Genomic DNA, 17,479 nt, shown 5'->3' with positions numbered 1-17,479 from the left:
TGCACGAAACCTCAGGAAATCATGTATCTGCCATGGATCCCTTTGCTCAATAGCAGGATATACCACCTTTGCCAAGTCTTCCCTGATGGAAATTATTCTCTATTGCAGTTATGAACAGCCAGTACTATCTATGTCACAGATTAGCTTAGGGAGACTTTTTCCAGTGGCAATATACACATAACTATAGGATTTCAGGGTGAAGCATGTATTTACCAGCATAAGATTATGATAGTAAAGTGTAGCTGAAGTTTTCTCCAGTCCTGCCCAGCCCCACGGACCCCGCAGCCACTTATAAAATAATCACTCAGAAGCTTATATTAATTAAAACTGTTTGGCCATTTGTTCAGGCTTATTACTGACTAGCTCTTACATTTAAATTACCCATAATTCCTATTTATGTTTAGCCACTTGGCTTGGTACCTTTTTTCAGTTCTGCCTTCAAATCTTGTTTCCTCTGTGTCTGGCTGGTGACTCCTGACTCAGCCTTCCTCTTCCCAGAATTCTCCTTGTCTGGTTAATATGCCTATGCTTACTGTCTGACTACTGGCCAATCAACTTTTTATTTATCAACCAATAAGAAGAACATATTTTCACAGCATACAAAAAGACATTCCCCCATCACTCAAGAGCATTTTGGTTTTGTGTATTTTTCACATGAACCTTCCTTTTTGTTCATCAGTTTTCCTCCAGCCCACAGGAACTGCTTGTTGTTTTATTCAATACCATTCTTAAAAGTGGAAACTACTCTCCACTCTGGAAACTCACACTTATTTATAGGGAGAATCCTCACAATCCACCAATTTCCTCTTGTAAGTTCTAGAAATATAGAAAATTTAGTATAGTAAGTCTTGCTGACATAAAAATAATTACAAGAAGACAGAGTTATAAGCAGAAATGTCAATTTTGCAAGATGTTTCTAGTGTTTCAGATTTGTTTGCAATGTTGTTTTAGGTTGTAAACCAAAATCCAAATAATCACTGTTCTCTCTGGAAACCCCTACTCTAACTACAGAAGTGCATTATTGCTGACCAGTTGGTAAGGCTGCCCATGGGTTGCCACAAGCATGTCTATTATTTTCTCCTTACACTCAGTACGTCAGAAAATATTCATTTTTCTCAGATTTGGTGCAGCTGCTGAAATGCTGCTGAGTCAATTCTCCCTATGAAAATTCACTAAGCCTTGTTTTCAGTATGCAACTAAGCAGTTACACATTTCAGTGTATTGGAAACTGGATAAAACCATCAGGATTAAGAAGTCAACCAGTGTTTCCCTAAGAAAAGAAGGCTTTAAGAGACTCAACAGGAAACATTTAATTAAAATTACATCTAGGTCCAGAAATTCCCCTTTGAACTTGTCAATTTTTTTCCATAGGCTTCATTGTGTGTATTCTAAAGAAGTAAGACAGCCTATAGGCAGCATTTCCGTTCTCTGTTTACTGTTTCCAGATGCCTATACCATGCCACAAAGTCAACTGTGTAATCACAGACTTGACTATTTAATCCCAAATGCATACATGATTCAGATTCAGATTGTCATTTGAATAGAAATATGTCTAAGAAGCTTAGACATATGAATGTCATATGAATCTTACTATGAATTTACTATATGTGGGTAAGACTACACTAAATGATCCTTGGACCAGCATACTCTTTATCAGAATAAGGGTAGACCAAGTAAATTTTGGTAAATAGACATCTTCCTTGTTTAAGGACCATCAAAAGAAGATGATTTGGTCTCTATCACTTCAAAAAAGGCTTGAGAGGGAGCCTGATTTACCCAATGTCACATAATATATCATTGTCACCCTGGTCCATGATCTTCTGACACACAGAATAATGCTTTCATTGTACTGTTTTGTTTTATTTGGAAGTTCCAGAGAAGTTACAATAATCTATGGATGAGGCTATACAAGACAATCCACTGAAGCATAACTGTGATTTTCATAAAGTTCCACAGCAGCCTGCAACTAGAAAAAACCAGCTATAGGACCTGGATTTCTTTATCCTCGGTGCCCAAGGTGAGAATGGTCCAGAAAAGGAAAATTAAAGTTATTAAAAAGCAACTGTTTGAATAAAGACTTACACTAGATGATCTTAGAGGACAAATGTGTAAGGATTTTCTGAGTGTGCACTGATACAATTCAAGTCAAAATTATCAAGCAAAATTTATTCTGAATATTCAAAAATTAATCTATTTCAGTTTATTAGTAAACAATATCTTCTATGCACTGTGATTGCAAATCAATAACCACAAAATGCTATATATATTTTAAGTATCATGTTTGTTAGATGAGAAATACAATAACCTTTCTAATTCTTAGTGCTTTGACTTTTAGTGGCAGCATTTTACAAAGGAAAAACAGCTTCCTCTGTCCATTGCACTGAAGATGGCATTCTAGTACCAGTCTCTTAGAATGTTCTATTTTTTATTTCAACCCTAAAATTCAATTTTTCGTTGTTCTTTGAGCTGGTAAATGAAGTACAAAGTTCAGTAACATTGTATCCTCTTCAGTAATTGCAATTGGGTCATTTTTTTTGTTTGTTTAATTTACCCTTAATTAGATGCAATTGTAACTTATTCCAGTGAATTATAGGTATTGTAGTTCAGGATATAAATCAACAGAAAATGCTAAAAACAAGTGAAAATTATCTTAACTATAAAAATGATATACTCATTAATATTCATTGCAATCTAATTCCCCTTTGACAGAAAGTTATCTTTAAAAGAAGAGGAAAAGAAAAACTGTGTCTTCAGATCTCCAGGGTTTTGATTCTTTGGTCTTTCTAAGTATTTTCTTTTAAGATTTTGGGAGCCATTCTGTGATGGCTGTAAATGCAGTTATGATTTTTATTTTTAGTTCAATACTATTAACAAGAAGCTCATCAAATGTGACTACTCCATAGTTCCTGGGCCTTTTAATTACAAAAATCTATTCCTTCAGGTACTGGTAACTCATTCAAAGTTAACAGCTTTATACATTGAACTCCTGTTTCACTTCTAAATAGTCAGAGTGTTAAATGAATAAATAACCTCTGCCTAATTAATTTTGCATTAAACTTAAGAAAATAGACAGAAATAAAAATACTTCTCTTGATTCAGCACTAACATGTTTAAATGTTGATGAGGGCAGGACATATTGAACCCTACCTTTGTTCTCTCCACCGTGCGTGGAACCCTGATCCTACTACCACTTCATTCTGCACTGGGAGTCGCACAATGACTCACTCAAACACCTTATTTGTGATAGAATTCATGTACTCCCATTCATATTAAAACTTTTTATGTTTAAGTTTTTTGTTTGTTAGTGTGTTTTCTTAATTCATAGATACCAGATTTACAATAATTTTTAAGAGACAATGTCAAGAGGTAGGAAAGGAGACTACATTAATTGAACAGATGATAGTATTTCAAACATATGACAAACTAGGCCTTTCTTAGTATCCTTTATCATTATCACATGTCAAGCTGGTACAGCTCAGATCAGTAGTGAGTGAGATGGACTTAAGCCTACTCTCAAGGAGTCCCATGGGAAATTCTTTTAAGGACATTTCATTAATTCAATCTAATTCAGTATCAGACAGGAGCAAAAGGAACAGGGCCAGCCAGTTAAAGATATCCCTTGGAAATGACATTTAAATTAAAATACTGAGAAATTTGTATTAGTTGTTGAAGACTGGGGTTGGAGGGAGTATATGAAGTTGAGGGAACAATATGAGCTATGGCATCCATGTGGTGAGGAAAGTAAGAGCTACATAACTATTGGTAGAAATTTCTGCAAAGTACCAGAGAATGAATATGGGAGGTTTCGCCATCCATGTGGTCTCTGATACAAGTAACTGACTATGCTCTTGTAAGACAAAAAAAGAGGCATATAATAAGTAAACCTACTGATGTTGTGGTGTTTCTGATAAAAAAAAATGGTGAACAAATATGGCCTCTAGGCCAAGGGGCTAAAGACCAAGCTAGTGAAGAGCCTGGTATGAGTAGAACTTTGCTGTACATTAGGAAGTAAATGAAAGTTTTCTAAAGCAATGGCATCATCAATCTTGTTAAAGACAAACGATTACCTGGTATATGGAAGATCAGAGAAAAGAGCGAGGAGCAGAGTTTAAATTGGTAAAACAGTAACTCACTCTGTAGACCAAGCTGCCCTGCAACTCAAGAAGATTCACCTGTCTCTGTCTTGTGAGTAAGTGCTGGGACTAAAAGTATGCAGTACCATGACCAGTTGTAAGTTATACAGACTTTGAAGAACTAGTCGGTAAACTGGAAGTGAGAGTCAATAGTGACAGTGACTTTACATTCCTAAGTTTATGAAGATGCCTTCCATTGAGATGTCTAAAGGAGAGGTGTCATAGAAGGGGACAATAGGACCAGAAAGCAAAGACCATCAATAAATGTAGCTTGTGGATTTGTTCTTTACTAATTTCTCTTCTGTGTGCCTTCTGCATTCAAATAATTTGAAGTGCTCAGAACTCCCTCCCAGAATCTTTGTGCATAATTCTTAGTATATGTATATGTGTATATGTGTGTATATATGTATCTAGATAGTCAAAGGGAGAACAAAGAGACTATAGAGCCCAGGAAGCAAAGAAAAAACTGACATTTAAAAGTAACACAAGGGCCAACTGTGTTTAGTGCTGTTGAAAGACAGCAGAGCGACATAGCAAGGCTTTTCTGGTGTCAGCATTGCTTGATCTCTATACAAAACAGATGCAAAAACAGCTGTAGGACCCTAAGTCCTAAAAAAGAGGCAGAATTTCAAACATAATTGCATAGATAAGGGATAGTCTGAGAAATGATAGACAAGACCCAGATCCCAAATACTGAGCAAAGCCAAAGCAAACGATGAATACAGAGAAGAGAGTGGAATTCTTCAGTGAATCATGGAATCAGCAATTCCAGCAGCAAAAGAGTTATGCCAAGAGAAAGAATTTAAAGGGAAAACTAAGATTCAGTACCTCAAAGCAGCAGAAGTGAACTTCAGGAAAAGCTCACAAAAACCCAGCACCTTTTAAAAAGTTCTATACCTTGTTGTCCTGCAAAACCAAGGTCAAGTGACAAACAAGAGTTTTTGAGCTTTGGTTGTTTGCTGAAAGGATTGAATTGTCACACATTTTGTCAGGAAAAATACACTCCCATTCTTTTCTAACAACAGCTCCTTAGCAGAATATGTTATTTAAATTGAAGTTAATGCATATTTACTGCCTACCTACTAACTACTTTCTCTGGGCTGAAACTGAAGGAAGCAGAAGCATTAGAGCAAATACCTGAGTACACAGGAGTCAGAGTCTAGAAGAAGAGGCAAGTATTAAAAGAAAATGACTGAATAGCTGGAACAATGTATTCTCAGTGCTGGATAATAAAGGCAATGTACCACAAAAATGAGTTGTTTAACTATGAGAAGGAAAGAAGACTTCGTGGTTGAGGTACATGTTGATCCAACATTTGAAGGATAATATGGTGTGTCTTATTTGCTTTCTGTTGCTGTGACAAACACCATGACCAAAAGCCACCTTTGGAGGAAAGAGTTTGTTTCACATTACAGTTTATCATGAAGGGAAGGCAGATCAAGGACTCAAGGCAGGAACCTAGAGGCAGGAACTGAAGTAGAAACCGTGGAGGAACACTGCTTACTGTCTTGATCCCATGGCTTACTCAGTTGCTTTTCTTATATAGCACATGATTACCTGTCCAGGAGTGGCACAGGCTCCAGTAGGCTACATCTACCCATCTCAATCATTATTCAAGAAAATGCCCCCACAGACTTGCATACAGACCAGTCAGATGGACTCATTCTCTCAATTGTGGTTGTCTTCCCAGATGACTATAGTACATTTCAAGTTGACAAAATGCACATCTAGTACAGGAAGAGAGAGAACTTAACCTATAGCCAACAGTTAATGGGAAAACAGAGAAAGGTAGCTGAGCACAGTCTTCTCAGGGGAATGTCTAGCTCAGTGTGGCCAGAGCATCTACTCCTTGAGGGAGAGCCACTCTACTTACCTGCCATGTCTATCTGGATATCTAACAAGAATCTCAAGCTCAGAGATGCCAAAGTGGCCTTACTGTTCTCCCTTCACACAACTGTTTTTCTGCCATTGGCCTCTAGGAGGCCAACTTCTTAGCTGTATGGATATTATAACTGGAATTCTGATCTAATCATGATCCCCTTCTTGTCCTTCATCCTACATCAGGAAGATATGAGTATCCTTCCAATGGCCTCCTTTTACATCATTGACCACATGCTCAGCTGTGATTTAACTCTTATTAAGCCACCCTGCTGTTCTCCCTCTTCTGACATAGTTTATCATTAACTTTCCATGCAGCATCAGCTACTGCATCATCTTTAGCTTCAAGTCTTACTGAAGCCTGTTCAGTGGTTTCCAGTTGTCTTCAGGATGAAATTAAAATAGATAAAATCCATGTTAATTTGTCAAGTGCTTATTGTCTGCCACCATTTGAGGCAATTAATAAATGTTATTTTCTGTCATCTTTCATTATTTTTTTTTGAAGTTCACATGGTTGCTTTTCATTTTATATATTTAAGTGGTACACAGCAACATGTCCATGTTGGCTAGCATTAAAAAAATGATGCTACAGTGAACATGGACACTTGTCTCCATATGTCCTGAATTTATTTCCTTTGATTGTATATCCAACAGGGAGATTGCTTGGTCATGTGGTTACTTCTATTTTTCATGTTTTTGAGAATCCTACATACTGTTTTCCACAGCAGTTGTATAAGCTTACATTCTCACCAACAGTGTATGAGGGTTTTTTTTTCTGTTGCTTTACCCACTGTTACTCTGGCTTTGATAACTTCATTGTAGCTTTGATTTTTTTCTGATGTTGCATTATATTAAACATTTTTCTTACAGTTTTTGGTCATTCTTATGTTTCTTTGAAAATGTCTTTTCCTACCTTTGTTCATTTTGAATCAGGTTATTATTTGCTATGAGTTGTATGAGTTCTTTACTATTTTTGATATTATCACATTATCAGATAAGTGATTTGCAGATATTTTCTTCAAATTTTTAGGATAAGTTTTCATTGTACCATTCATATATAGGAGTTTTATAGTTTCATGTAGTTATGCTTGTATATTTTTGTGTCACATCTAAGCATTGTACTCAAGTTTCCTTATTAACAAATTTTCTAAAAAAAATATTTTGTAGAAACCACAATAGTCTCCAGTTTACAAATACAGAAATTTTGACCTGGGGCCATGGAGGCATTTCATATGAGAAATTTCAAGCATGAGACCTAAACTTGAATACTCAAAATCCACGTTAAAAAGCCAGGTATGTTAACACATGATTGTCACATTTCAGAACTGGGGAGAAACAGGCAGATCCCTTGGACTCACTGATCAGTCAGCCTATCCTGACCAGTTTATAGTGAGCCAAAGGTCTCAATGAGGAATCTTGTCTCAGAAAAGACAAACAACAAAATGAAAAGCAAGGTGGGATGCTCCAGATAAACAAAACTCAAGGTGCATACATATATGCACCTGCACACATCTACATATATGCTTTCACATACAAAAAATTAGAGAAAGAAATGGAGAAAAAAAGATTTTAAACATGTTTCCCAATAAATCACTTACTAATGAAAGTTGAAATACTAAGCATCCAGTCTCATTTTGCTATCCATAGCTTGGCCTCCAATCTTCAGACCACAATACATTCTTGCAATTGGATCCTTCTTTCTTTTAATATTTGATGTAGTCTACTGAACTAAATGGCTGGAATTGTGTTCAAGTGTTATTCCCTTCTGCTGTTAGGCTTTTGAATAGAACAGTTATATTCTATTTCCCCCATAACCCCTTGTTCCTCTTGGTCACATTCTGGTACATTGTTATGTTCCAGTTTCCATACAACTTCCTCCAAGACACTGTTCTTATTCTTCCCTGTTGCATCATGCACTAACTCTGATTGTACTCATTACACCTAATCTGGCACTTAGTAACCAAATGTTAATTAAATCAATAAATATGTTAATGGCTCTGACAGCAGATGAAGTTTGAGAGAGGATCTGGAAACTTTGAATGTCATGCTAAGTTTGTTTGAATTTTTCTGCAGACAATACAGAGTCATTGAATTTTTTGTGAATAGATATGATATAAGCTTTTTATTTTAGGAGAATGAGTTGGTACTCTATAAAGATTAAAGAGAAAATTATATAGTTATGACGTTATGAAGATAATTTGAAAATTAGAGTCAGTAAACTTTTACATACTAAAAATCTGTCTCTAAACTCAGAAGTCTATATCATCTTTCAATTGTTTTGATGTTCTTCTTCAGAGTGTAGATGAATAGTATGGCTAATCTAGACTGACATAGGCATATCTCTTTCCAAAACATAGCCACAAGTCTGTCTTCATTATATATTTCTTATTCTTCTGTGCCCAGCTAGCTACCCAAAGGGAAGCTGTTTTCCTAGTGGTCAGAAGCACAAGAGGGCAAGCTCAACTACAATAGTTCTCAGCAAGCTTCTGCTGCATCAGACAATTGGCCAAAGCTGGTACAAAAGCAAGTCTAACATCAATAGGACAGAGAAAATATTCCTGCCATAAAAGATAAAGGAGAATGAGTGATCACTGCTTAATAATAGTGTAATCTGCCTCAGCTCTTGTTACAAATAAGAATATTATGTCCCTGAAGTCTGGCATAATGGAATGAATGCTTAAGAAATGTTACTCCAGATGATAGATGGTATGAGCTTAGAAGATGAGAGGGTGGAGCAACACAAAGAAAAGCAAATGATTGGTTACAGATTTAGGAGAAAGAGGAGTCAATGATGATCTGAAATATTAGAGGCAAGGCAAATGATAACACAGAAATGGTTTGATGAAGATAAACTAGGAGTTGAAGAAATTCACTCATTTAAGATCTTGAGATGATGTGCATGTCCCTTATCCCTAGGCAATGAAAACATGTGGTTCCTATCTACATTGGTCTTGTAGTCCAGTGAACAGAAGACATGTATATACAGACATAAGTAGAAACAAGCATTACATAGTCTAGAAAAAGTTAAGTGTCACTAAAAAACCAAACTACAAGTGCTTAAGTCTTCCTGTAACAATACTGTCAAAGTGCATAATACAGAAAATGATCATGATTATCACTGACCTAAGTCTTAAATTTTTAGGATGTGAGGCAAAATTTATATGTATAGCAAGAAGGTATAAAAAGCAGCAAAAACAAAACATATAATTAGGAGACTCAGGCATGCAAGTGAGGTGCAGTGTACGAAAGGTTAGTGAGAAAGTTCTGAGTAGTTATTCTTTGGGTCCATTTGCTAGAAAGAGACACAAAGCCAATCTGAATTAGCTTAGGAAAAGAAACAAAATTTCTAGAAAATTAGAAAATGCTCTAAAGACTCACCAAAAGTTATGCAAGAGGCAGGGGAAATAGTACATACATAGTGTAACTACACAGCCACAACATAAGTACAGCCACAGGATGGAAATTACAAAGGAACTTTCCAACTTAACATATCAACCAAACATGTCATAACATGTTACAATAAGAATAGGCACAAACCCTCATATCAAGGCTGGATGAGGCAACACAAATGAAGAAAAGAGTCTCACAAGCAGGCAAAAGAGTAAGAGACAGCCTACATTCTCACTGTTAGGAGACTCACAAGAATTCTAAGCTACACAACCATAACCTGTATGTACAAGGCCTGGGTCAGACCCACACAGGCTCTCTGCTTAGAGGTGTAGGACCCAGAGGCTAGATAGCTCAGAGTCCTAGCTTGGAACCAAACATGATTGGCAAAAGAAAGAAAAAGTCAATATAACGATTCACATATATTTTTAACTGCTTATGTATGTGAATCTCCTGGCCATGCCCTGCTCATGATGTTGATTTTACCTCAATGTTTTGCTTCTCTAGAAGAATGACAGTTTTAACATACACTTCACCCTGGTCTGCCTTGAAATGGTGTATGACATAGGAGAAATACATGAGAATGTTTCACTGGGATATACAGGACCCAGCTAGACCCAGACTTTCTGTATTGTAATCTTTTGTCCATAAATGATTAACTAAAATGTTTGTTCCCACTGACAAGTCCAAACACATGTGATCAGCTGTTATCAGTCTTCTCTTCTTTCCCAAGATCTTGAACTCTGACATGCCTTCAGCCTCCCTTTTAGGCTGCTTTCCAAAGCTGCCTGGCTTCAAGGCAATATATTCTCATATCTTCTGTCTAACCATCCACCCTGTTCACTCCACTTTCTGACACCCAATTTTGTTCTAGCCTCTTTATTTTTCCCCTTGCCTGACTTATTGAGCTATTTGCAGACCTCATAGTCAACCCTTCTTATTGGAATAGGACCCTCCCTCCATTCAGCAAATTATCTCTTTGCTTAAGTTCAGATTTATTTTTCAATCAGCATTCCTTAACTAATTTTTGTTTTTCTTTCTTTCCCCATTTTTCTTTATTAAGAAATTTTCTACTCACTCTACATACCACCCACAGATCCCACCTCCTCCCTTCCTCCCAAGCCACCCCACATTCCCACATCCCCCAAATCAAGGTCTCCCATGGGGATTCACCAGAGCCTGGCACCCTGAGCCTAGGCAGGTCCAAGCCCCTTCCCACTGTACCTAGGCTGCGCAGGGCGCCACAACACAGGCACCGGATTTCCAAAAGCCTGCCCATGCACCAGGGATGGATCCCGATCCCCCTGCCTGGGTGCTCCTCAAACAGTTCGAGCCAAACAACTGTCTTCCATATCCAGAGGGCCTAGTCCAGTAATGTGGGGGTTCACAACCACTAGTCTACAGTTCATGGGCCTCCGATAGTGTGGCCGGTCATCTCTGCACTTCTTCCTTTCATGATCTCAATGTTCCCCGCCTGCAGAATCCCTCCTATATACCCAAGGAATGCTCAATCTTAATACAAGGACACATGCTCAACTATGTTCATATCAGCACTATTCATAACAGCAAGAACCTGCAAACAACCTAGATGCCCCTCAACTGAAGAATGGATAAAGAAAATGTGGCACATATTCACAATGGAGTACTACTCAGCAGTAAAGAACAATGATATCATGAAATTCGCAGTCAAATGGACGGAACTAGAAAATATCATCCTGAGTGAGGTAACCCAGACTCAGAAGAACATAGTATGTACTCACTCATAAGTGGATACCAGATGTGTGGGAAGGGATGATCAGACTGCAACCTACAGCTCCAGAGAGGCTAGATAACAGGAAAAGACCCTAGGAGGGACACATGGATGATCCAGTGAAGGAGAAGTGGATTAGAGCTACATGAGCGGACTGGGTGTGTGGCAAGGTGGCAGAGGTCAAGGAGTGGGAGATGAGAACATAGGGAAATGGGAGGGTCAAGCTGGAACAGGGACAGAGTGGGAGAACAGGGAGGAAGATACTATGATAGATGAGGACATCATGGGAATTTGAAGAGGCAGGGTTCTGGGGAGGCTCTCAGAAACCCACAAAAATAACCCCACCTTGGTCTGCTGGCAGTGGTCCAGAGGGTACCTGGACTGGTCTACTCTGGTGACCAGTCTAGTGAATACCCTATCATCATAGAACCTTTGTCCAGTGATTGATGGAGGCAGATGCAGAGATCCATGGCCAGGCGCCAGGCTGAGCTCCAGGAATCCAATTTTTGTTTTTCTTAAGGAAAGTGGCCATGTATTGATTGTCTCTGGACAGTCAGTGCCAGCACTAGGCCTGCCAATGTAGACACTGCTGTATGTATTCTTTTAATGAACACATATGAAGAAATAAATACTGCATGCTGGTTCTGTAGTATTTGCTTAGGAAAGTAAAGGCTCCTTCTTCAAAGATATAACACTTCATACAATTCACTGTAGTGATTCTTCTCTTAGACTCTGAAGTTTTGTTTTGTTTAGGTAAAAATCTCACTTTGTCTCAATACCACAGAAAATGCCTGTCATACACTGGCCTGCATTTCTGCCTATTCATTTATGATTTAAATTAGGAAGGACTAAAGTCAAGGTGTTTTTTCAGTCAATTGCCAGAGTTTGTATCTCCTTTGAGTTCAGCAATGCCCTTAAGGGAGAATGGGGGTTATTGTTTTTAAAACTTTGAAACCCAATCTAGTGGGAAACAATTCCTACTTCTATCAGTGGGTGTATACTGCTAAGCTCAAATGAAACTTTTGTTGCAGGAATTTGTATTGTTCTGATTGATTGCAGGCATGTCAGGGTTGAAGGAATTAAGCAGTATATATTTTAAACAGCTGTTAGAAAGAGAAATTCCCTTCACCTGCTTAGCTATTTTAACATAGGGTCCTTATGTCATGCACTTTGACCTAGAGTCTGATTTCAAGGTACAGAGAGAATGGTCTTTAACTTTCCTTTGTCCTTTTTTTCAGTTTTGCCTCCTTCTCTGTAAGGAATAGCCTGCTTTCATTTTCTTTATTGTGTCACGTCTGTTTTGTTGTTTGAGGAAAGGGGATCTTAGTGAGCTCACCCCTTTCTGACCACTGTTTCCTCTTGGAGGCAAAGCAGCAAGGCTGGGTCATCTTTTCAGTTGTACATGGCTCTCCAATGATAGAGCATTGTGGATCAAATATCAAAAGACTGGAGATAGTGAGCCCACTCTATAGGCTGTGTATCCGACTCCACTCAGTTCATAGTGAAACTGATGCTCTATTCTGATGACAAAACACTTGTATTTGCCCCTTCTCATAGGACTTTATATCTGTTGTCAGATATAAAGGCAGTGATGTCTTCTGTAAAGCAGATTTGGGGAGAACAGAAAATCACAAGCAATTTCCCAACTTACAGAGACTCAGAAGAGAAAGACAGAAATGTCAGTTTCTAATGCAGAGTGGTACCGAGTCAGACTGGCTTAGACCTCAGCCTAAAGCAACAAGTGAGAAGAAGCCAGTGAACCATTTGTTAAAGCAAACATGCCTTTTCATATTTCTGAGGTTCTATATTTGGCTTTTCTCTCATTTTATATGTGTTGGAGGGGGCAGAAATAATTGCTATGACCTTTTTTAAGTGAATTCAGAAAGAGCTACAAAATTTTCAAAATGTTTACTACTCTAACATTTGTCATGCCATAGCCAGTAATGACTGTCTTTCCTTCTTATTTCCTTACATATATAGATTTGCTTATCACTATGGTAAGACTCAAAATTCTTTTACAGTCATTCTGTTCTTTGTGGCAGCTCAGAATAATACAACAAGAAAATTAAATTTACAAGTGTTATAAGCTACTTTACACAGCAAAAAAATTAAGACATTTCTGAAAACTCAAATAGTATTCACCAAGAGATGGATAAAAATTCATTTGTCACCAGGAGTAGTGGCAGACACCCCCTTCTCTCAGTATTCAGGCCAGAAGGAGCTACATGGTGAGACCTTGACTCAAAAGGGAATAATCTGTCAAAAGATTTGGCTATGATGAATAACATGAATTAGACAAATCAAAGTACTTATTATATAAAAATTGAACATTAGAAAAAATCATTTTTTCATGTCATTTTTATTAAAAGCAGTGAATAGATTTTTTTCCTTTACCACACTTTTGCCTTCCTTTTCCACATACATCCTCTAAAAGTCACTCTGGACTTCTCTTTTGTGAACTAATGTGTTGAGACACTGTTGTTTGTTTGTTAGGGTTTTCTTCTACCATTCACTTTCAAGCACTTTGCATTCAGTCAGGCAGCACCCTGAGTTGCTGTCATCTATCCAACAGAGATATCCCTATGTGGGCCTAGAAAACACTATTACAACACTGAAAGGTCAAGTATCTCTAATGCCTTTCTCCATCTGGTAATGAATCTTTTTCTTCCTTCTTGCCAGCTCACTATAGGAGTACTGCTAAAAAACAAGAGTGATTAAGTACACTGAACTGTCCAACTCAAGGAAATCCCAGCGTATCAAAGAATCTTAAGAACTTCTGGTCAAATTCCCATGTTGGAGCAAAATGAATAATTTTGTCTCATAGTTCAAATTGTCCATGCTTGAAAACAAATAAACAAACAAACAAACAAAAAACCCTCAACAACTTGAGAGAAGTATAGCTTCTGGTGATATTTTATGGAACATTTAGAGTTAAGGCACCAAGAATTCTATAAATTTAGTGGCATTTATAACCAAATTCATTACTTTCTTTTTTAGGACAAAACAACTAAACGATTGACTTCGATGTCTTGGCTTGCCATGGATATATGTCTAAGAATCATGAAATTTAGCACCGATTAATACCTGCTATTAGGCTGTTCCTGGAAAAAAAAATCATTATTGTGACCTCACTCCTTATCTTTAGCAATATTTTCAGATATTGTACCTGCATTTTAAGAAATTCATGTATCTATAATTTACTATGTTATAAATGTAATGAAGTAAAACAATTTCATTTACATTTTATAAAACTAAAAAAATAAAATATATAATTGAGAATTATCAGAGCTGTGTTACTTTTAACCCCAGGCCTCCATGTTACATTTCTATGCATCAGGTGCCAATTGTACCAACTGAGTTCCTCTCATGTTAAGTGAATCTATGAAAGTGTGTTAAAGGATATCAATGGATTTATTAAGATATAAAATGGGGAAAAATACACTCATGGATACAAAACAAAGTAAACAGATATCATCAGCCTCTGCAATGTTGGGGCAACCATTATTGGCTACAGGCCTAGAATATCTGACAGACCATTTTCAGAAGCAGGAAATTTTGAAACACTGTCCTACCCTGTCTTGGCAAGGTTCGGCAGTCCCTTTTTCCTTTTTCTTGCTTGTCTGGATTGGACAGCAAGCTTACTGTCAGCAGTTGAGTCAAAGGAAGTTCTTCTCCCAACAGACCATATTTGCCAAGAAGAAGACAAACTCCATATGGAGTGTCTTTGAAGCCCAACATCCTCTTGGGAATAGATCAGTGCTGCCATGAACAATTGTGTCTCATGTCAACAGAATTCTAAGTTATTAAAACATTTAATGCCATATTCTCTGGGCCTATGAAATATTTGTTGACAACCTATCCATCAATCAAATATCTCTGTATATCTAAAAAACCTAACTAACATAACTATAAGTATGATAAGCATGGGTGATTATTAACCTGTAACTCTTATCAACATATAGAACTTAAAGACTAAGGCTTCACATCATAAAATTGAACAGTCTGTACACAGATGTACAGTATAGGGACAATGACCTTGAAGTTTTGACAATATACAAAAATATCTTAATCAGAGGTAGAAATGTATAGTGCAATATGAAAACAATACCCTTAATTTCTATCAATATACAAAATACCCTAAACAGAAGTAGAATATACATACAGTATGACAAGTACAAATTCACATCTGCATCAAGACACAAAAATATTTTAAAGAGGAGCAGGAACATATGTACAATATGACAAATATAATTTTATATTTATATCAATATATAAATTATCTTAAGTAGGAATAGAAAATTAATTTTATGTTTGTATATACAAAAATCCCCTGCATACTGGAATTTTTTTTACTCTCAAGAAATAAACATTCTTGCTGATTGCACATGAAAATGGTGGTCTTTTGTGGGATGACTCACAGACCCTAACAATAGTCTCCTTTTTACTTAATGTTAATAGTGTTCTATTGTTTACATGTACTGTAATACCTGTATCCTTTTAATCTCCTCATTAAAATTAGATTGTTTCTATCTACCCTGTTTTCTTAGCCAAAAAGTGAAACAGATGTTTCCATGCCTTGATTACTATGAATAATAATGTAAGGAAAACAGGAGTGTATCTCTGATATAGAGCTTTCAATCTGGCATAAATGCCCAGAATTTGTATTGGAAAGCCATACAGTATTTTTTAGTTTTGTTTTTGAAGAATTGAAATAGCAAATGCACCACTGAATGTTACTACAGGGATTCCAATAGTCTCAATCTCACCAGTTCTGGCATTTTATTTGTACAGTGGCTTCCTAAATAGATATGAAGATTTCTTTGTTTGGATTTTACTTCCATTTCCTTGATGATTAATGGTGCTGAGCTTCTTTTCACATGCTTGCTGGCCAATTGCATGTCTAACTTGGAGAAATATCAATAGTCCTTAAACCATTTTTAAATTTAACAGTTATAGCTTTACTTGGGTTGATGTTGAGCTGCATGAGATCATCATATACTAAATTCTATGTAATATTTCTAATAAAATATATGTCTTAAATGTATTTTCTCCCATCCTCTAGGCTTCCTTTGAAAGTCTGTTGTTTTCTTTTCTGTACAGACAACTTTTTCTAGGTTTTACAGATTTTGTTCCCAGAAACCATTATATCATGAAAGCTCTGATGATATCAAAGAAGTCATCCCTTGATAAATTCATAACATGATGCTATTATTGACAGCTGTGCAAAGCAAGAGGCAGGGCCTAGATCAGAAAACACATCAGTGGGTATTCCATGGGAGAAACTGTCTTTATCTGCCCATTTCCTGTATTTCTTCTCCTCATGATTCCAAGCCACCACTACTTAAGCTATTCCACTATGCTTTACCCTTTTAAATTATAAATGACAATAAAGATTTCCTCTTTACATTATTTCTACCACTTTCTTGACCACAGCAATGAGATATTATGTCTGTCTATCCTATAAATGCACAGATTGCTGATGAGTAAGTCATCTTACCAACAGTTTCTACTCACTACAGTGATAACTAATTGTATCTTCTTGAGAAATATTCCTCAGTCCAGAAGAAATGTCTTCATTCAACATGCATGCCTGTGCTATCAATAACATCTTCAATGACTCTCTGCTAATCTATAAAGTTTGTTTCTGTGTCTCTTCATATATCATGTGTTCTTGAGATAGTAATATGCTCATAATTTTTTGTCAGTTGATGCTCTAGAAATAATAAATTAATGAATAATTAAATGAATAGATTTTTCTATCGTAAAATTGAAACTATTAGAATGCTGCATTTCTGTTTGAGAATGAAATAGACACAGCTATTATGTTAGCACTAGAATCTGTTCTGAGCACTGTGGTAAGATTTTAACACATATTATCATATTTACTGTACAAAACACTTTGTGATAAAATGCACAGTAATTCTCATTTTTGCATGAGATTAAAAATAATGACATGACTAAAGAATATCTAATTATGTAATGAATGCATAGTAAAGTTAAAGTTTAGATGCAGGCTTCCAACTATAAATTGTACATATATTTAACTATGCTAAGTTACCTCCAGAAATAAAGCCTGTGTTCTGAGTATGCACTGAAGAAGAGGCAGAAGATGATGTACTGACATATGTGTAAACAGAAATGGCAAAAAAGGAATTTTACACATATGTGCTCATACACACACACATACACACACACATACATATATATGATTTTAATGATTTCCTGTAAAAACAATTACTTTGTTTATTAATGCCTATGTCTCTCTGTGTGTATCTGTGTGTATGTATGTGAGATTGCATGTACCATGTACATGTGCAGAGGTAAGAGGACA

The sequence above is a fragment of the Peromyscus californicus genome, unplaced genomic scaffold (assembly GCF_007827085.1).
Source record: "Peromyscus californicus insignis strain IS unplaced genomic scaffold, ASM782708v3 Scaffold_10__1_contigs__length_136768540, whole genome shotgun sequence".
In the NCBI taxonomy this organism is placed as follows: domain Eukaryota; kingdom Metazoa; phylum Chordata; class Mammalia; order Rodentia; family Cricetidae; genus Peromyscus; species Peromyscus californicus.
This window is presented reverse-complemented; position numbering follows the sequence as displayed.